Genomic DNA, 22,338 nt, shown 5'->3' with positions numbered 1-22,338 from the left:
CAAGCTCAAACACCTTGTTGTTTTGATTCACCCTACTTGCTACATTGAAATGGCTTCTCAAAATGGGGCTAGCTAAACTGTCTCTGAAAGTTATAACTTCAGCAACAATGTTACGTAACCAAAACAAATCATATACCCTGGCTGTAAAAAATGCAATCAGTTAACCTCACCATGAAAGACAGAATCTTCACTAGTCAAACAGCTCAACCTTATAAGTTGCCCCTTCACAACCCCTCTTTTCATATGTTGGGGATAAGACTGTCCCTGTGCAGGTACTGATTGACAAAGGTAGATTTCCTGTGGATACTACTACTGAAACTAAAACTGTCATCAAGTAGTTCCAAATGAATATCCCAGAAGTTATTGTTTTCCCAAACCCTCCCAAGGTAAAGTTCAAAAAACTGGTGGAACAATTCAGGTCTTGCAAGAATAATTGGAAACTGTCAAGGTTCCCTTGCCACAAAAAAAAAATCATCAATGTAACACCTGTAAAATAAAATGTTCTTAGCCAAAGGATGTGCCACAAGAAATTTCATTTCCCACATAGCCATAACTAGATTAGCAAAAGAGGGAGCCACTCTAGAACTCATGGCCATACCAGAGATTTGCTGAAAAATACTAGTTCCAAACTTAAAAAAATGCTTTCCAAAATCATTTCCATCAAAGCACACAAAGTGTTGATCTTAACATTGTCAAAGTCAGTATAGCCACTGAAATATTCCCTAAATAAATCAATTCCAACTTCTTGATCTATACTTGTATAAAGGGAAGTGACATTGTGTTACAAAAAATATAGCTGACATATCAAAAATTTCCAAATTAAATTAATGTAGCAACTGTAATAGATGCCATAAATCTTTTAAATAAAACATTGAACTTTGAACAATAGGGTTCAAAATTTTATCTAACCAAATAGAAACTGGTTCAGTCTTAGAGTATGCTGCTGACACTATGGGTCTAAAAGGGGGGGGGGGGCGCTTCTGCATTTGTGGACTTTAGAAATACCATAGAGAACTACTAACTTCGGATGTTCAACCTGTAAGAATATGTGTACTGAGTGTCCAATATTACCTTGACAAAATAAATCAAATAATTGTGTCAATATGCTTGAAAACACAATAAAACTTAATTTATATTGACCTGTTTGCAGTTTCTATAGTCACTCAAAAGTTACAGCATAGCATGTTCATAGCCCACAGTATGCATAATGACTAGGGCCCCACCCTTATCTGCTTTCATTACTCTCAGATTCTTGTTAGTAGCTAATTCAATTAATGCTTTCCTCTCTCCCTCAGTCAGAGTATCAGTACTGTTGGACCATCTACTAGATACATAGCCAATTCAGGTCCTGTTGAGTTGAAACATTTCAAGAAAGTTATTTGGGCAAAGGACAGGTTTACATGTGATTCTGTGGGCATTGTTTATCTCGCAGTATGTAATTCTTGTACCAGTTTTTATGTTGGCAAGACCATCAGGTCACTAAGTAGAAGGATTTATGAACATGTGTTGGCAGTGAGAAACAAAGACAGGAATAATGCACTGGCATGACATGTTTTATTATGTAACAATTTTAAGAAATTTACATTCTTTGTTTTAGACAAAGTAGTTTGTGGTCCTTTGTTGGGTAATTTTAAAGCCTTATTAGAATGTTGGGAAACTAAATGGCAGATAGCTTTAAGAGCAGACTACCCTCCAGGACTAAATGAAACTATTAACATCAAGTGTTTTTTTTCAGTTGCAAAAGCTTTGATGTAGTGAGTCAAGCTGTTCACAAAATGGGCTTTATTTGATGAAACACTGTGTAGTAGTTTGTTATTGCTGACTATTATATACATACATTTTCATGTTTTTATACATATGCAATGTTAAAAAATGTTGTAGTGTATTTTTAAATTTTCATGATATCACTGGCTATTTAAATAATTTATTTGAAGCATTTTGTCATTGGATGATTTTTTTCACATGACAAGTATTTAAAGGGTGGTTTCAAGTTTTTTGTATTTATTCTGATGAAGTTTGTGGTGTTTTATTAAACGAACAAAAGCTTATAAGTTTTGTGGTCTGGTTCCTTCCTGGTCTTTGGTTTGCTGCTTTTTCATTTTTACTTTGTTCTTTGGAGTTGTTTAGCAGTTTTTGGTTGAATTTGGAGATGTTTGGGCTGCATTATGGCAGAAACTGAGCTTACACAGGACTGTTTATTGAACTTAAGCACCCATTCAGTGTTAGACAAATCCCTTGCGTTTAATGAATCCTTTATGGACAACATTATTGCTGCTATCCGTGAAAGCTTTTTTTGTTGTCAAGATAACCAAGGAGGAGGAGTTCAGCTACAGAGCAGTATTGCTAGTAGCATGCTGACTTCAGTACAACAATCCCTCAGCCAGTTGGCTGGGGGAAACAAAGATGGAGGTGTTTCTTCATTCAGTGGATCCAATGATGGTGTTTCTCATCCTAATGGTGTTGGTGGGACTTCAGCTAGCACAATTTCACATAAAGATATGGTTTCTCATGTTTTTAGTGAGTTTGAAAACTCCCTTCAAATTGGACAGTCATGAAATACTAGTAAGTGTCACTATTGAAAGTAGCTGCTCAGATGAGTTTGACATTTGCAAAAATGACATATTTTCTTTAGAAAAACGTTCCTTCAAAATTATTTCTTTGCAGTTAGAAGTGGCTTATTTACAAGAATGTGTAACACTCTGATGTGTACCTCGTGGCTTAAGATTATTTAAATTTCCTGAGTTCAACAAGGGGACACTTTGTACCAGCAATTGACTGAACTTTTAATGGTACTGGTGTCGCCCTGATAAAAATGCTGGTTGCCCATTATAAATGTAATATTAGTAACTTAAAAATTGACATGGGAACTCTGGACATGAAAGTTAGGGGGTCCAAATGTTTCCAGGGATTTTCCACTTTATATGAAGGTATTTCCATCAAAGTAGATAGGCAGAGGGTGACCATTATTAATAGGAAACAAAGAAAATTGAAGAGGGACTTGGCTGCCTATACATTTAACATCAGTACAAACTGCGAAGCTAACTGGTGCATTTGATAGTACTAATGGTCTTACAGAGGCAGTTGCTTCTACTTCTGTTTCTAGTCAGTGTGTGATGCTGGCAACATGAATGTTGTTGATAATTCTCCCGATGTTGGTGCTGCTGTGTCCACAATGAATGGACCTTTTTAGTGGACAAATCAGGGGAGCAGAGAACCCCAAGGTGGTTGAAAGAAGTTCAGGCCACTCACAAGGAAGAACAAGGGAAGAAAGGGAACAACAGGGATAGAAACAACAAAAAGAACTTAAATTTTTGTACAGACATTTTAAATTTGTCTGATGTTAACTTAACAGATGACCCCTATAAGGTGTTACAACGTGGCTTTACATTTATTCCTTCTAACAAAGTAAATGTAGTAAATTTGTTTGTGGATTTTAAAATATACTTATTTGTATTTGAAGTTCATTGTTGATGGTTTGTCTACTTATGTTTTACCCACAAAACAATGTAAATGGAGAAGTACTTATAATCCTGCCTTATGCTCTTCCTTACAAGTGTTTGATACACTGTGAGAATTGCATTTCAGGGACATTAGTAGATGGTCCCACAGTACTGATAATCTTACTCAGGGAGAGAGGAAAGCATTAATTGACTTGGCTACTAATAAGAATATGAGAGTAATGAAGGCAGATAAGGGTGGGCCCTAGTCATTATGCATACTGTGGACTATGAAAATGCTATGCTGCAACTTTTGAGTGACCATAGAAACTACAAACAGGTCAATATAAATTAAGTTTTATTGTGTTTCAAGCGTATTGACACTTTATTATTTGATTTATTTTGTCAAGGTAATATTGAACATTCAGTATACATGTTCTTAACAGGTTGAACATCTGAAGTTAGCAGTTCTCTTTGGTATTCCTAAAGTCCAGAAATGTGGAAGTGCCCCCCCCCCCCCCCCCTTTAGACCCATAGTGTCAGCAGCATACTCTAAGACTGAACCAATTCATATTTGGTTAGATAAAATTTTGAACCCTATTGTTCAAAGTTCAAGGTTTTATTTAAAAGATTTATGGCATCTATTAGAGTTGTTACATGAATTTAATTTGGAAAATTTTGATATGTCAACTATTTTTTTTGTAATACTTGATGTCACTTCTCTTTATACAAATATAGATCAATAAGTTGGAATTGATTTATTTAGGGAATATTTAACTGGTTATACTGACTTTGACAATGTTAAGATCAGCATTTTTTGTGCTTTGATGGAAATGATTTTGGAAAGCATTTTTTAAGTTTGTAACTAGTATTTTTCAGCAAATATCTGGTGAGGCTATGGGTTCTAGAGTGGCTCCCTCTTTTGCTAATCTAGTTATGGGTATGTGGGAGATAAAGACATCCTTTGGCTAAGAACATTTTATTTTACAGGCGTTACATTGATTTGTTTTGTTTTTTTTTTTTTTGTGGCAAGGGAACTTTGACAGTTTCCAGTTATTCTTGCAAGACCTGAATTGCTCCACCAGTTTTTTGAACTTTACCTTGGGAGGGTTTGGGAAACCAAATGATTTCTGGGATACTCATTTGGAATGACTTGATGACAGTTTCAGTGGTAGTATCCACAGGAAATCTACCTTTGTCAATCAGTACCTGCACAGGGACAGTCTTCTCCCCCAACATATGAAAAGAGGGGTTGTGAAGGGACAACTTATAAGGTTGAGCCGTTTGACTAGTGAAGATTTCTGTCTTTGATGGTGAGGTTAACAAACTGACTGGATTTTTTACAGCCAGGGGATATGATTTGTGTTGGTTATGTACCATTGTTGCGAAGTTATTACTCTGAGACAGTTTAGCTAGCCCCATTTTGACAGGCAATTTCAGTGTAGCAAGTAGGGTGAATCAAAACAACAAGGTGTTTGAGCTTGTCTTTCCATTGCCCATTTCAGATGGAATGAACATTATTAGGTGTATTATTAAGGAAAATTGGAAGGTGTTGCTTGGACATTGTGAATTTGTGAAAGTCCTGGGTAATGAACCTTTGTTCACTTATAAAAAGGTATGTAACATAAGAAGTATACTTGAAAGTACTTCTAAGGCATCACACAATGGGGTCAAAGACCCTGTTGGGACTTTTGCTTGTGGTCATTGCAGGCAATGTAGATACATAGCCAATTCAGGTTCTGTCAAGTTGAAACATTTCAAGAAAGTTATTTGGGCAAAGGATGGCTTTACATGTGATTCTGTGGACATTGCTTATCCCGCAGTATGTAATTCTTGCACTAGTTTTTATGTTGGCAAGACCATCAGGTCACTAAGTAGAAGGATTTATTAACATGTGTTGTCAGTGAGAAACTAAGACAGGAATAATGCACTGACACGACATGTTTTATTATGTAACCATTTTAAGAAATTTACATTCTTTATTTTAGGTAAAGTAGTTTGTGGTCCTTTGGTGGGTAATTTTAAAGCCTTTTTAGAATATAGGGAAACTAAATGGCAGATAGCTTTAAGAGCAGAGTACCCTCCAGGACGAAATGAAACTATTAACATCAAATGTTTTCTTCAGTTACAAAGGCTTTGATGTAGTGAGCCAAGCTGTTTACAAAATGGGCTTTATTTGATGAAACACTGTGTAGTAGTTTGTTATTGTTGACTATTATATATATACATTTTCATGTTTTTATACATATGCAATGTTAAAAAATTTTGTAGTGGGTTTTTAAATTTTCATAACATCACAGTGGCTATTTAAATTTATTTGAAGCATTTTGTCATTGGATGATTTTTTTTGCACATGACAAGTATTTAAAGGGAGGTTTCAAGTCTTTGTAATTCAAATACTCTAGGACAGATAATTGGCACCCCCACAAGCATCTCAAATGTCCTAGATATAGTACTCACCAACATGGGGACTCATTGCCCTCTCCCCTGTGTGATGCCTTCCCTGGTAAGGTCAGACCATAAAACTGTTTCATTCAAAGTAACTAATGGACCTGACATTCCCACAGGAGCCAAAAAAAAAAAAAAAACTGAAGAACTTTTCCAAAGCTAACTTCAGACTATTAAGTGATGGTATAAAAACGTTTATACTCCCCACACTCCCAGACAACAATGACTCCTATGCAGAGATGTACTTAGTTTCCCTGTACAAACACTTAAGCAGCTGTATAGATTTGGATGTACCTGATCAGATCAAAACCAGGCCCTCCTGAAAAAAAAGCCACCCTGGTGGACCTCGGGTAAAAACAGGTTATATAACAAGAGGAAGAAACTCATTTGTAAGAATAAGAAGGAACTGACTCGGCAGAGGAAAAATTCCCTCCTCAGCCTGAACAAGCAAATTAGAAATCTTGTGAAATTCTCTAAAGCTAAGCATGAAGCTAAAATAGCATTCCTACCCAAGGATAATCATAACATTATTTAATTACATCCAAAACCTAAAAGGGAATGTTCAGTTTTGTGAGAACTGGTAATAGATGGTACCACTCATACTGCACTGGAGGAAATCGCCAACCTGCTAGCAGACAGATTTGGTGCAAACTTCCAGCATAGTAGAAAACAGCAACCGTAATCTCCTTGCATAAAGGAGGGACATCAACAGACCCTGAACATTGTAGACCCACAAGTCTAACCAGTATAATCTGAAAGACCATAGAAAGAATCCTCAGAGACCTTATCATCAAAGACCTAGGCAATCTTCAGACTCTAGACCCAATCCAATTTGGATTCATTAAGGGTAGATTATGCTTATTAAACCTGATGGACTTCTTCGAGAAACTCACCGAAGCCCTGGATGAAGGTAAGATAGTGCATATTGTCTATCTTGATCTGGCCAAGACTTTTGACACAATTCCCCACTCTGGTATCAATGAAACACTCTCTGTTAGGGATTAGAGAAGTTTGATAGTAATTAGGACTGCCTATAGAGATTCATGCGATATAACCAAAGTAAATAAGATGCATTACTGTGCAGCCAAATTAATAACAGATAAAGTCCTACCACAAGAACACAGGGTAGTTAGGGAAGGGGCAGGGAGAAATCAAATGTCAATACTAAAAATGAACTTGGCAATATGTCAAAAAAAGACTTTAATATTCAAACAGCAAAGCTTTCAAAAGCCCGAAAGCTTTGTTACTTGAATATTAATGTCTCTATTTTAACACATGGCTGAGATTGTTTAGCACTGGATTGTCATTTGTATGAGTATCGGCTTTACTTTGACTCTCTATTTTTGTTTGAGAAATCAAATGCCATCATAAAGTACTGAATAGAGAAAAACTATAAAGCAATTAAGACAAGAAGAGTCACTGTTAGAAGAATATAGAAGAAGGAACAGATCAACAAAAATACTCAAAGATAGACGTGATAAAAGCAGTGTGCAGTATTATGATGGATCAGGATTTTTCATGCACTATCACAAATAATAAACTAAAAATATCAGCACAGGCAGAAAAAACTTAGAGGATACACAGATAAATATAAAAGAAAAGTACAAAATAAGCAATTTATTGATGACCCAAAATAGTTTTATAGAGAACTTGGGGAAAAAAGGTAAAAGGAATTGAAAGACCACCAAAAAAGAAGAAAGATACATTTTGGAGAAATATTTATGAAGATCCTGTGGGACATACTAAAGATGACAAATGGATAGAAACAGTAAAAAGAATAAGAATTTCAAATGTACAGGATATAAAATGGGATGAAGTAATGGCCAGAGAGATTGAAACAAAGTTAAGGAAGGTCTCTAATTAAACTCCCATGCCCAGATGGAGTACCTAACTTCTGGCTAAAAGTATTAACATACTTGGATGAAGATTTAGCTATGAGTAAGAACTATTTATATGTGCACCCCGAGCAGACACCAGCCTGGCTAACAACAGGAAAAACAATGCTCCTACTTAAGAATGAACCTACAAGCTACCCAAAAAAACATAGATGAATAACTTGCCTTCTGGTGACATGTAAACTGTACACTGGAATTGCTGTCAACAGAGTTTATAGTCATTTAGAAGAAAACTCAATTATGGCAATAGAACAAAATGGTAATAAAAGACTTCATATGGAACAAAGGATCATTTGTTGCTAAATAAATTCATAATGGAGAACTGCAAAAAGGGGAAGGATCTAAGTATGGCATAGATAGATTACAAAAAAACATTTAATAGTATCCCACATTCATGGATAAAAGAGTGCTTAAAAATTTATAAGATATACCCTACACTGATATATTGCAGTGACCATGAAACAGTGGCAAACCACTTTGCAGTTAAGCCATGATAAAGGACAGGGGTAAAAATTCAAGGGGGGATATTCCAGGATGACTCTCTATCACTAGTGCACTTTTGAATTGCCCTTAACCCTTTAAGCTGTCTGCTTAACAGATTAGGCCATGGCTATAATTTGGCTCCCAGAAAGCAACAAAGTGTAAAGACTTCTCATCCTCTCTTTGTAGATGATTTAAAAATATATAGCTCATCAGATGAGGAACCGAAAGCACAACTGCAAGTACTCAAAACTTTTTCAGATGATTAAGAATGTCGTTTGGTCTTGATAAATGTGCAAAAGCAAACTTTAAAGCAGGAAAGCTGCAGCACCAAGAAAACATCAGTTTGGGATGAGAATGTCATATAAAAGAACTTGGGCAAGAGGGAGTGTAAATATTTGGGAAATGATGAAGGATCAACAATAAAACATGAACAAATGCAAATAAAACTCAAGGAATATTTCAGAAGTCTCAAATGTAATCCTAAAAACAGTGTTGACATCTAGGAACAAAGTTCAAGCTATAACCAATTTGCTCTTCCTGTCCTAACTGACAGTTTTGGAGTGATTAACTGGGCCCCAAAAGGTGTTGGATAGATAAGACAGGAAAACAAGAAGGATGCTTCATGCTCATCAAATCATTTTTAAAAATCCTGATCCAGAGACTCCCCATACTCTGAAATAGACTGCCCATACATGTCAAGCAGAGCGCCTCCTTGGCCTTCTTCAAAAGGAACCTTAAGGATTGGATGGGAGATAGGAAATTCACCCTGGGGATCATGTCAGTCACCCTGCTAGACAGGGGTCTAGGGAAGTAAATATTGTGGGAAGAAATATTCAGGGAATTGTTATGGCTAGGCTTGTATAGGCCCTAGGACTGATAGCCTAGTACCAACCTATGAACCTATACCAAGATTATATATTCCCCATTCCAAAGGCAGTATGGGCCTCCTTGAAATTGATTACATGTATAGATCTGTATACATTTTTATTATTTATTTATTTATTTGACATTTGTTAACCGGGTTGGTCCAACTGAGCGAAAAGGCCCATTTTCAGTGGAGACCTGAGGAGAAACGCTCCACCATAGATCATACATAAATCACAAGACATTGAGATTACAAAGTTGCATACATTTCTTACAGTAATTAGAAAAACATATAATACCAAATGGCAATTGTGATGTTTTAACAACAATAAGAACAATAATAGTAAATAAAGTGCTACAATATTTTGAAGTCATGAAAAGCAAAAAATAAAAATTAGTAATAAGCTAAAAATTTGCATATTTACAGTAAGAAACCTTGAGATGAAAGACTATAATAAGAAGAGCTCCTATGTAAGTTTTTGGAAATAGATGGGGAGAGAGATAATGCATGTTAAATAAGGACAACAAAGAGTTTTGGAAGAAAAGATAGAGGGGAGGAGAAGTGAGAGGAGGTTGAGCAGGAGAGATGCAAAGTTTATGTGGGGTCATGACAAGGGCAGATCCAAGAGTTGGCTAGATGTCTCAAGTTTTTTTGTAAGTGTTGTGGTGTGTAAATCTTTCTTATGATGGGGGGAAGTTTGTTCCAGTGTTGGGATACTGCATACTTGTATAATAGTTTTCCAGAAGCTCTATTGGGTTTGTATATTTGAAGAAGGTATTGGTCGGTAGTACAGAGTGGGCGTGTGGGGTATAGGAAGATACACGATTGGCTAGAGAGGGGCAGTTAGTAGGGTTGTTCAGTAAGTAGTGAGTTATGCTGAGTTGGAAAAGAGTTGCTGGGCGAATTCAAGCCACAGTAGGTGTTAGAGCCAGGCAGTGGTGTGTGTTGTGAGGAAGGTTTGCAGCAAATCTGGCAATTTAATTGTAAGTTTGTTCAATATTAGTAGTTAAGGAGGAATGAAGGTTGGCAAGGGTTGGACCAGCATAAAGTAGATTTGGAAGTAAATAGGCCTGGGCCAGAGACATCCTAGATTCCTTTGTGAGGTATTTGCTATTTCTATAGAGAAGACCAAGTTTTTGATTGTGTGTGTGGTTTTTTTTTTTTTTTACTGTTGGACATGGAGGTCAAATTTTAACTCATCGTCAATTATCATACCGAGTAACTTAGTGTGGGGTTCTACATTTATGATGGTATTATTTAAGGAGAATATGGGGAATGGGGGTTTGAGGTGAGAGAGAGATTTTGGAAGAAAGAGTAAGATTGTTTTTTTTTTTTTTTTGATTAAGAATCAGATGGTTTTCAGTAAGCTATGTTTCAACAGAGATAAGAGTCTTTGGTAAGAGTGAGAAGTTGTGAGATGTTGTTAAGAGTATGAGATAAGAGTTGAATCGTCTGCGTACTGAATAAGAGAGGAGTGGCTACACTAGGTATAGATGCCATTGGTAAAAATATTGGAGATTAGAGGTCCCAGGATGGAGCCCTGTGGAACGCTTGTATAGATAGGTAGGAAGGGGGAGCAGGAGGAATGACATCTAACTGACTGCCTTCTATCTGAGAGATACTAGAGAGCCATTCAAGGATGGAGGTTGAGAGATTAAGGTTGGCTTGCTTGGTTAGTAATTTAGGGTGTGATACTGTATTGAAGGCTTTTGACAGGTCTAGGAAGAGACATGAAACAAGTTTATTATTGTCTCAGGTATTAGCTATATTGTTAATGAAAGATAGAAGAGAGGTTGTTAATCTATGATGTGAGTGAAGACCATGCTGGGTTAGTGTCAGATGGTTTTCTTGGATAAGGAATTTGAAAAACTGGGAATGAATGCATTTTTCAAGGATTTTTGAGAGAGGGAGAGGATAGCTATGGGTTGATAGTTGGATGGATCAGTGGAGTTGGATGGATCAGTGGAGTTGCCTCCTTTATGGAATGGTATAACATAGAAGGTTTTCCATGTGTCTGGTACAGTGGCTTCACAAATGGATCTGTTGATGAGAATTGAGACCGGATAAGCAATAGCATTGTCTGCAAGGTTGAGAAAGAGAGGAGGCAGATTATCAACAGAGAGGGAACAAGGCTTTAGCTTTTGGAGGAGGGATTTAATATGAGGTGGCTATGGGTCTAAGAGAGAAGAGGGTAGGATCAGAGGGTATAGGAGAGCTAGTATAAGTTGAGTTGTGGGTAGGGTTGGTAAGTTTTTGAATAGTATCGATGAAGTAATGGTTAAAAAGGGTGGTGTTCTGCTGGGTTGAGTGAATTAGGGTAGGGATTAGGAGTCTGAAGGTTTCCTGGTGGAGGATAGAGTTGATGGCTAGAAGTGAGGGGAGTTAGTTAATATCCAGTCAATGATTGTACTGGTATTAGATAATTTATTTAAGTGGGTTGGTGTAGTAATGAGTTGGGTGAAACCAAAGAGATTGATGCTTTGGTCAGGGGAGTTATCACTTAGTACTTTCCAGTCTATGTTTACATCCCCCAGTATTATTGTTTCATAGAACATATTAAGGGATGAACATGACAGAATGTTTTCAAGAGTATGGATGTTTTTTTCCAAGAGGGATATAGACTGAAGCAATTACACGTTTTTTGTGGGTGTTTATGTGGTAGTTAACTGAGTAGTTCAGCAGGGGAGAAATCAGGTAGATGTGTGGATAGGAGGGTGATGTTAAGTTCTTCGGAGTAAATTAAGGTAACCTCACCACCCTTTCTAGATAGCCTATCTTGATGGTAGATATTGTATCCAGGGGTAGGATGACATTATTTGGTATGTGGGGTTTTAGACAGATTTCAGATAAGCTTAAGATATGTGGAATATAATGTGAAATGAAAGGATATAGGTCGGTAGTTTTGTTTACAAGACTTTGGATGTTAGATGCTATGGAGAAGGTTTTAGTAGACAAGGAAAAGGGGGCTGAGGACAGAGCTAGAGAAAATGGGGTGGAGGATGAAGGTGTTAGGTTTGAGGTGGAGAGTGATGTGGAGGGACCTGGGTTAGGGTGTATGTCACTGGCTAATGGTAGGTTGAGATTTGGATAGGAATAGCTGTAAAAGAGATATTTTACTTTAGTTTTGGGTGAGAGAGGGGGACTGTGTGTGAAGACTTTTTGGGTTTGAAGAGTTGATAACATATCTTCTGACCTCACAAGACCCGAACATAGTAAAAGTTTTGAAACATGAGAATAAATCTAAGATGACTCCCCTGCTTAGTCTAGCAGAAGCATGTCAGCATCAAGCAGGAATGGAAATCAAACCAGAAGTAGATACAAATCAGGCAGCAAATGAATGTGTCAAAAAACAAAACAAAGAATATAAGGTGAAGGATCAGATGAGAAGGCAAGAGAAGTGGAGAATGCATAAATATAGTTACAAGTATAGAAAACTTCTGGAGCAACCTCATTATGATCAGGTTGAATGCAGGATCGGTTAAGGAGATGTGAATTCAAACCAAAAGATGAAAGGTTAATATTGGGGGCCCAAGACAGTGGACTATGTATACATTGGTTTACAAAGTCCATTGAACATGTTGGAGAAACAGACAAAGGTAGGTTTTGTAAAGCAGAATTGGAAAGAGTTGCAGACCTTGTCGCTGGTTTTGACATACTAATGGCAAAAGGACTATATAGTGAAAGGCATAATAATGTGGCAAGACTGTTGCATTGGGGATTGTGCAAACATATAATAAAGTAGCTGAAAATCACTGGAAACATGAGCCACAAAGCATCATAGAAAATGATGAATTCTACATCACATGGGATCACCCATTACCAACAGTTCAAATGATAGATGGAAGAAAACCAGAGATAGTGGTCCATAAAAAGAAAACAAAAGTAGCATTGATCATTGAAATTGCTGCATCCAGTGACTACAGTATCTTGCATATAGAGAGACACAAAGTCATAAAATATAATGATTTGCAGGCATAAACAAGAGGAATGTGAAAGAAAGATATCCAGACAGTTCCAGTAGTAGTAGGAGCAATGGGTCTTATAAAAAGGAATCTACACTTGTATTCAGATATGTTACTGATGCATGTAGCTCCATGCAAATTGCATCATTACTCGGCACATTACAGGTGCTGCGAAGAGCACTTCTGGCTAATATCAAAGATTGAAACAATATTAATTTCATGAACTCTAAATTTACTTTGACTTATGAATGGGGTCCATTCCTGTCATGGTATTAGAAACTCAAAAGACTTGCAGAAATTAAAAAATTAGGGATTAATCCTTATGCCACTAGTTGGGTAGTCAGTTGGCTCATTGACAGAACACGTACTGTCAAAGTTGGTTTCTCTGCCTCTACCAATAAACCCATCACCAGTGGCATACCACATGGTTCTGTTCTGGGTCCTTTACTGTTTGGAATCTGCTTCTTGGAAGTCCAGGCTAAATTTGATGGCCTTTGGCTTACCAAGTTCACTGATTGAAAATTGAGTGCAATCACTGAGTCCTCCAATGACATTAACAAACCACAGGAAGGGTTACTATCACAGACAAATAAGTGGTGCCAAAGCCACAGTCTAAAACTAAATGCAAAAAAGTGCATTATTATTCCCATTGGTAAAGTAGAATTCCCCGCTAACCATGGTATTGACAACACCCCCCATAAGCTGAAACCCAATGGTGTGACATCTAGGAACACAGGTAGATAGCAATCTGAACTTCAAACACCAAGTTTCCTTTGTGGTAAGGAAAGCATTTTACATAATGCTCCTCATAAGGGCATCAAATCCTGGTCTAAGGATATTATAGCCCCACTGTACTTGACCCCTAACCTCATTAGACCACTAACAGAGAACAGTGCTTCCTTTTGCATGTACTTCAACAGACACCTGCTGTAGCTGGAGAGACCACAGATGTTCCTCACTAGGAAAATACAGGACCTTCAAACCATGATATACATGGATAGAGTAAGAGCCCTGTCACTGTACTCCATATCATACAGGCTGCTGTGGGGAGACTTGTGCCTGGTCTACCGGGCAGTCTCTGACCCTGTCCTGATGGATATGCTTCACATACACAAATGTAACAGCACAAGAGTCACTTGCTCTAGAGATCTTAACCTAGTCTGTGACATTAACAGAACATGCTAGAGAGACAAATATGTCTCCCAGAGACTGCTGCTCCTCTGGAACAAACTTTCAGTTCACATGAAGTATAGTTTCTCACTAACCCTATTCAAGCGTAACCTTGACAAATGGATTGGAGACCAAAAATTCACCACGAGGGTGGAACCCACGTCCCTCATGGACAGGTTTGTTAGTGCTGACCATAGACTAGCTCTGCAAAATACATTCACTTAAGAACATATGGGGCAAGTTGGGATTAACATGGCTAGGCTTGTAAGGGCTATAGGGCTACTAGCCTAGTAACCTCCTATGAATCTATGCAAGATTAAACATGTTAAGAGAAGTAAATAAATTATAAAACTAACCTAACCCTCATTACACTTCCAAAGAAACATAAAGAACTTACCTGACGCCTTAGAAATATGTTAAAATCACCTGAGAAGTACAGTAGAAAATCACATACAGGACATCTCAATCATAAATAGCTGTGGAAACTATATAAAACTCTTTTCAAATACAGGTTATGCACTTAACTGATTTACTGCATTCCTCTGAAGTGAATTATAAATAGTTACTCTAACTATAAAGACAGTATATAGCCATTATTGAATCCCCAAATGATGTGAATATTCTACAAAAGGGTCTTACAGAAACAGATGCTTGGTGCCAGAGCCATGGGCTCAAGCTCAATGCCAAGAAGTGTATAGTTATCCCCTTTGGGAAAAAACATGTACCCATGAATTACCAAATAGGTGGCAGTACACTAAACACCAAAAGTGTGATAAGAGACTTAGGAACACAGGTGGACAGTGGTCTCACCTTCGATAACCACATCGCCACAACAGTCAGGAAATCCTTCTATGTGGCACACCTCATCACTAAAGGCTTTTCATCCAGAAAAAAGAAGGTCATTGTCCCACTGTACTCCTCCCTCATTAGACCCATCATAGAGTGCACCGCCGCATTTAGTATGTACCTGACATAGTTATCTATGGAAAGGCCACAGAGACACCTCACTAAAAGACTCACGGGCCTAAAGTAGATACCCTATGCTGACTGACTAAAAAAAAACCCCAGCTATATTCTATCGCATATCGTCTACTCTGAGGCAATTTCTGCTTAACATAAAAGGCCATGACAAATCCAGAGCTGTTGGACATGCTATACTTAAAGAAATCCCAATCCATCAGAGCCACACACTCCAGGGACCTAAACCTTGTCATCACAATGAACAAAACATGCTGGAGGGATAAGTTCCTGACCCAGAGACTCCCCATACTCTGGAATAGACTGCCCATACATGTCAAGCAGAGTGCCTCCTTCGCTCTCTTCAAAAGGAACCTTGACGACTGGATGGGAGATAGGAAATTTACCCCAGGGATCACGTCAGGGGTCCAGGGAAGTAAATATTGTGGGAAGAAATAGCCAGGGAATTGTTATGGCTAGGCTTGTATAGGCCTTAGGGCCAATAGCCTAGTAGCAACCTATGAACCTAAAAGGGTAAATGAAATATCTGGGGGTCTAGTTAATATGCTTTTAATGGTTTGCACTTTAGGAATAGAGAGCTGAGTTTCATGACTTGTGGTTTCACCACTCACTAAAAAACTAATTTTTATTCACTTGTAACAATGCAAGATATTTCACATATTACACTCAAAAAAGTGTGAAGTCATTTATTTATGTTTTCATCAAATTAACTTCAAACTGTGTCTTGTATTCAAGTATTATTAAACACCTACTTCACTTTTATAGAAAAAATCCCAGTTAACCACCAAAATGCATGTAAAGGAAGTGAAAGACAATACAACCAGTACAACGTGACTAGCTTTTTCTAAAATGACTCTGTTTAAAGCACTACTGTGAGGAAAAAAAGCAACCCAGAAAAAAAAATAGAGAAGGAACTCAGTCAATGTAATATATTACTGGAAAATTACTCAGTTTTAAATACTACAGTGTGAAAAAAACAACCCCACAAAAAAAAAGCAGAGAAGGAAATCAATTAACGTAGTATATTACTGGAAAATACTAAGACGACATTATGTTAATGGATTTTTTTTTTAGGCATTTCTACGCAAGTCATTAAATTCTAAGCAAAACAATTAACTTGTTCTTCAAGCAATAACAAAGATTATGGTCTGGGACAAAAGCCGGAAAAGACACTTTTAGTTAACTATTGAATATGCAGCTAGCTCTAAGTTGAGAAACAGTAAACAATTTTCACTTATGGGCTTGACAACATATTTCTCAAATTTTCTAAACAGGATCTTGTTTGGTTAGGGGGAAACGCTGTGATATTTACTTGATAAAGGCAGAGACAATGAATGCGAACTTATTAAGGAGCACAAAAACTGACAAGTCAAGTCTTGATACTGAAACATGAAGGCTGTATATACTGCCCTCTCATTTGGGATATACCTGAAGAATATGGGTCTACTACAAGTGCCCTTGAGCTGTTAGTTTGCAACACACTTGCTCGCTGCCAGTTGCTCAAAAAAGCAAGTACAATAACTTCCTCTAGCTTGATCATACTTGACTATTAAGCCCTCCCAACACTCAATTCTTCAGAGCTGTATAGCCCTACCAGAACCCTAACTTTAATCCTAAAACTCCCATCCATTTCCTAATAGAGTTCTGCATTCCCTAACCATAAAACTCCTCCCTACCTAAACATAAAATGCACCAATCATCTCCTTATCCTAAGCTCCCTTCCTTCTCCCTAAACATAAAACTCCTCTCCCACTTTCTAACCTTACAATTCTTCTCCCATTCCCTAACTCTAAGACCCCCTTCTTGTTCCCTAATCCTGAAATTGCCCTCCCACTCCCTCCCTACAGCTACTGTACTTATCTGCCCTGAGACCATCGTTTAAGTCATTTCAGTACTATACTATACCAGTGTTTAACATCCAGCACTATAGATCAGCTCACCTCTGGGTGATCATACCAGACAGAACTACATACAAAAGAGGGCAAAGTGGTATTTAGATAAAGACTCTGGTTGCTTTTCCTTGTTCAGTATGGAAGACCAGGTCAAGAAATTATTCTTTGAATAGCAGTGACAATAATTTGTTAGTACACAAAATACTGCATAATTCAAACATTGTTTAATAACAGCACCCTGGTTTCATTGCTTCAAGGTAAAAATCACCCACTAGTAGATAGATCAGGTATACTCAACTAGATACTCTGTGAATTCTCATAGGATTAATTTCATATTACCTGCTGGATGGTTTGTTTGTGTCTTTCGGCTTTTCCCGGTTAGGGGTTGCCACAGCGGAACTCTGGTCTGCTAATGATTGGCAGTAGAGTTTTTACGTGCTGGCTTGCTGGGCCTAATGCACAACCTTCAACAAAGGAATGCCCGTTCACGCATGTCGCCACACAGAAGACGCTCTAACTGAGAATCGAATGGGCAACGTCTATGTGAGGCGACAACGCTACCGCAGCACCACCACCGCAGTACTATATTACCTGCTGGATTGGTAAATGAGGAAAACAATTGGTATTTGTCATTGTTTTCAGAAGATAATAGCTGGAAACATTGGTCATTTCATGTGAGGATATAAATAAGAAAGCTGCTTATCTTGCCATTCCTAGGGCAATGAATAACGAAGGTTATACATTGAAATAGATAGTTAGATGTGATCAAAGCTCTTACCCATTCAGATTTCAATTTTGAATGTGATTTCTGTATCCTGCAGCAAGTCAGACAAGTCTGATATGTAAGGCTACAGAGCGCATCTTCATGGACCTAATTAACAAGGATATAGGGAATCTCCAAACTCTAGATCCCATGCAGTTTGGTTATGTGAAAGGTAGATCATGCCTGCTCAACCTGGTTCACTTCTTTGAGTCACCAGAGCTGTGGATGAGGGCAAAGCAGTTCATACAGCCTACCTCAATCTGGCCAAGACCTTTGATACCATTCCCCACTCAGAAATGATTGATAAACTCACCAAATTAGGCATCAACCCCTATATCACATGTTGAAACAAAAAGATTCACTGAGCTCACCATCAAAGGCAGTACGTGTGGAAACCAAGAAAATGTAGAAAGCAAACCTGCTGCTGCTACCCAAGCTGAAGTAAAATGGCTGAAATTGTTAAAATCAGTTCCTTTATTAACAAAATAAAATGTAATCCTGCTGCTGTCTGGATAAGCGCTTTCGGTTGTTGAACCTTTATCAAATCCAACCATTTTACTTCAGTTGGGTGGCAGCAGCAGGTTTGCTTTCTATATCACTAGGTGGGTTGTAAATTGGCTCACAGAACCCACAGTGTGACAGTAGCAGACTCCAACTCAGACTGTTGAGCAGTCATGAATGGAGTCCCACAGGGATCGGTCCTGGGTCCTTTCCTGTTTGGCATCTACGTAAGTCCAGGCCAACACAGACAGACTCTGACCATGGCTGCAGATGACTGCAAGCTGGGAGCCCTTATTAACTCCCCAAGTGATGTAGACATCCTACAGAAAGGTCTTTCTGAGACCAATCACTGGTGTTGAAACCATGGCCTTAAGCTTAATGCCAAAAAATGGGTCGGCATCCTCTTTGGGAAAAACTCAGTTCCCACTAATTACCACATCGATGGGAGCCCACTGAACACTGAAGGCATTATAAGAGATCTGGGGACACAGGTTGACAGTAACCTCTCCTTCGACCACCACATTGCCACTGTGGTCAGAATGTCCTTCTATATGGCACATTTCATTAGCAAGGGTTTTGTATCCAGGAAGAAAGAGGTCATTATCTTTCTTCCGTCATTAGGCCAATCATAGAGTATAATGCCCCATTTGGCATGTACCTCACTAGACACATGCAACAGCTGGAAAGACCACAAAAGTACCTCACGAAGAGGATCCTAAGCCTTAAACACATGTCCTAAATGGACAGACTCAAAAAGAACTCCAGCTATTCTCTGTCTCATATCATCTACTAAGAGGCAATCTCTTCTTGACTTGCAAAGCCATGTCTGATGCAGCTCTGTTGGAAATGCTACATCTAAAGAAATCCAAATCCCTCTGCACCACATGCTCCAGAGACCTCAACCTCACTACCACAATCAACAGAACATGCTGGAGGGTCAGGTTCATAACCCAGAGACTGCCCATGCTCTGGAATAGACTTCCCATACATGTAAAGCAGAGCACCTCACTGGCCCTCGTCAAGAGAAATTTTGATGAGTGGATGAGAAATAGAAAGTTCACCCCAGGATCACTCCTGTGGCTCTACTTGACAGAGGCACTGTGAACTAATGTTGGGTGGCACAGTGCCAGGGCACCTCTATGGGCTAGGCTTGAAAAGGCTTCAGGGGAATTAGCCTAGTACACACCTATGAACCTAATAGTTGTCTTACTGCAGATTGGCTGAGCATTAGTATACATTGCTCTGAAACAGAAGTTCTGTAGTTTAGCCTGAGCTGGAGAATATTTGTAATTAATAGTGTGTATATATATATATATATATATATATATATATATATATATATATATATATATATATAAAATAATATAATTATATTTAATAATTGGGTATATATCAACAAGGCAGAACAGACTCTCTTCAACCTGATCAAGGTCATCCCTCCAAGAATGCTGACAGTAATGTAACAGGAAGCACACTCAGCTTTGGTGCAAAAGGCTGTGGGTTCTATTCCCACTCCAAGTAGATGGATCATTGAGATTACAGTGCAACATGAGGGTGTTTAGGTTTACACTCTTTACTGCCTTGTCCTTCAGATGAGATGATATACCAAGGGTACATCTGCTTGAGTTGGTGAAAGCTCAGGTGGTTGTAAAAGATCTCATGACACCTATTAAAAAAGTTGGGCAAGTTTTCTGATGCCATTGCCAAATTTCCCCTAGTAATGTAAATAACACCTTGCTTCACCCCTGTAAAGAAGCTACTAGCCTAATGGGACTACCCCAGTCAACATAGGATAAATACATAAATAAAATAAAAAATGCTGATCATGGGCCTACTTCACAAGAATGAAAGACCACATTACAGAAGGCCAAGATGAGAACTCTGAAACTTCATTTAAAACGAACAACCACATAGCCAACAGGTTTAAAGTGGTAAGTAACCAACTGGCCAACAAGGAGAAATTTCCCCATTTCCCCACTGTAGTGAGATCTGAGAGTTGGTATATTTAGAGTGGTGTGTGGGGGCATAGCCCCCATCTTGGTGGGTTGGAGATGGTGTGGTTGTATTTTCCATCAGTTGTTGGCCCAGTGTTTACTTACCACTGGAAACTTGTCGGCTATATGGTTGTTCGTTTAAATGAAGTTTTGGAATTCTTGTCTCAGCCTTTTTGTCTTCAGTAATGTGGTCTTTCATTCTTGTGAAGTAGACCCCTGATTGCATGTTCTCCCTTGCCCTTTCAGAATCCTTTAGGGGTCATTACCTAATCTAAACACTGGACTGGAGCCGAAGAAGCCTGGAAGATCAGAGGGCCTATGAAGAAATCTCTGTTATCAGTAAGGCCCATTCCACCAGTACATAAATTGTAAGATGGCAGAGAACAATTTTACAGTAAATAAGTTAATTAATAAGACTAAAAATAGTTGCAAATTCTGACCACTTTTTGATGTACAAAAATAAAAACAATATTGAAAACCAAGCTCATTAAAATAAGTAAACATGTTGAGCCATAACACTATAAATAAAAAAAGGATGAAAAAGGATGAAACATGCTGTGCAAAATATTAGTTATTGTAATATTTAAGTTGTAAGATAAAAATGCAATCTTCAAGAGGAAAATGGTATTGAAAATGACAGAAGTACTTGGATTTCTGTCCCTAATATCAGCTTGGGACAGGCTGTGCACCAGCAGATATATATCTTTATAGCTGTAAATCAAAGAAAAGGCAAGCCAGGTATTCAAAACATTTTCAACACAGAAATGAAAATTGACACTCTTAACATTTAATTAAACGGAAAACCAAAGTGTATAACACTTCTTTGCAGTAAAGAGCCAGAAAATGATAGAGACCAACCAAAGGCATAAGCAAAGTAAGCTAGGAAAGTAAAATACAAGAAAGTTCAGATAACTATTGAGACAAAATAAATACGTCAGGATTAATGTCAAAAGCACAGCCACTTTATCCACATGGAGGTAGTGTCTTTAATAAATAACCAAGGCAGCAGAGGTATAAACTAAAAAATAAATTATGCATTTGATTCAAATACATAAGTGCTGATAGGAGTAATAATTTACACAGAAAATTAATGAAATAATTAATGAAGCCTGGGAACAAAATATATATCTGGCAGAAAGAGGAACCATAAACTAAAATAATGTAAACAGTATTACCAGTGACGGTCCAAAAGTCAGAGCTGATGTCCAGGTAGCCAGAGTGCTGTCAGTAAAACACTATTTGGAGTTAACAGCAATGGTACAAAAGTGCTGCAAATCATATAACCCCTTATAAAGATAATCCAGTATCCAAGGAATGCATTGTGAAACAGAGTACCACTAAGAAATAAGAATGCGGTTACTGACTCATCCAGTCTTTGCCATGTATAAAATAGTCAAATAAGCAAAGCCTTAGAACACTCAGTGCTGGCATCAAATCCTTCACTTCATAAACAAACACAGTGAAAACAGTTCAAGGAGGCAAAGTCTCTGGAGAGAGAGGGTGCTGGCAATCCCATAAAAGACTGGATGATAATTGTATGGTTTTTATGTAGTACACCAGGAAGTGCTAGTAATGTTCAACAGCCAAACACCATCTCATAGTATCTATATCATAATAAAGACATGAGATTATAATACTTGTAGAGAGGCATTCTAATAATACAGCAGCTGGAAGTATAGGAATTGTGTTAGTAAGCTGTTCTTAGAGTTTAACAGTGTAGGCGATGAAACATTGCATCATCAACCCAGGCTATTAATTGAGTGATAGGCTGACTTAAATCCATTTAAACTGTTTATATGTTTGTACATGCCTGATTTGTAGGCATTGGTATGGGTGTATTCTTGCGTGGCTGCATGTTTACTATTACCAGGGTTGCAGAACCAGTCTAGCAACACAGGACTCAGCACCATTACTTACAGAATCCCCACCTGATTCTTATGAGCTTTGTAA

The 22,338-nt window shown here is 38.0% G+C and overlaps 1 protein-coding gene across 1 annotated transcript in view; it reads right to left on the bottom strand.

Annotated features, from left to right (window-relative positions):
- TIFAB (TIFA inhibitor) overlaps positions 1–22,031 on the bottom strand; it is a 102,373-nt gene extending 80,342 nt beyond the window's left edge. The window contains exon 1 of the mRNA XM_044069687.1: positions 21,564–22,031. The gene's annotated coding sequence lies outside the window, so the exon portion shown is untranslated. The remainder of the gene's footprint in view (positions 1–21,563) is intronic.
- Between the last annotated feature and the right edge of the window lie 307 nt (positions 22,032–22,338).

Source organism: Protopterus annectens, chromosome 4.part0, assembly GCF_019279795.1.
Source record: "Protopterus annectens isolate FY-2018-M chromosome 4.part0, PAN1.0, whole genome shotgun sequence".
NCBI classification, from domain to species: domain Eukaryota; kingdom Metazoa; phylum Chordata; order Ceratodontiformes; family Protopteridae; genus Protopterus; species Protopterus annectens.
Note: the sequence above shows the minus strand (reverse complement) of the source record. Positions and strands in the feature narration are given on the sequence as shown.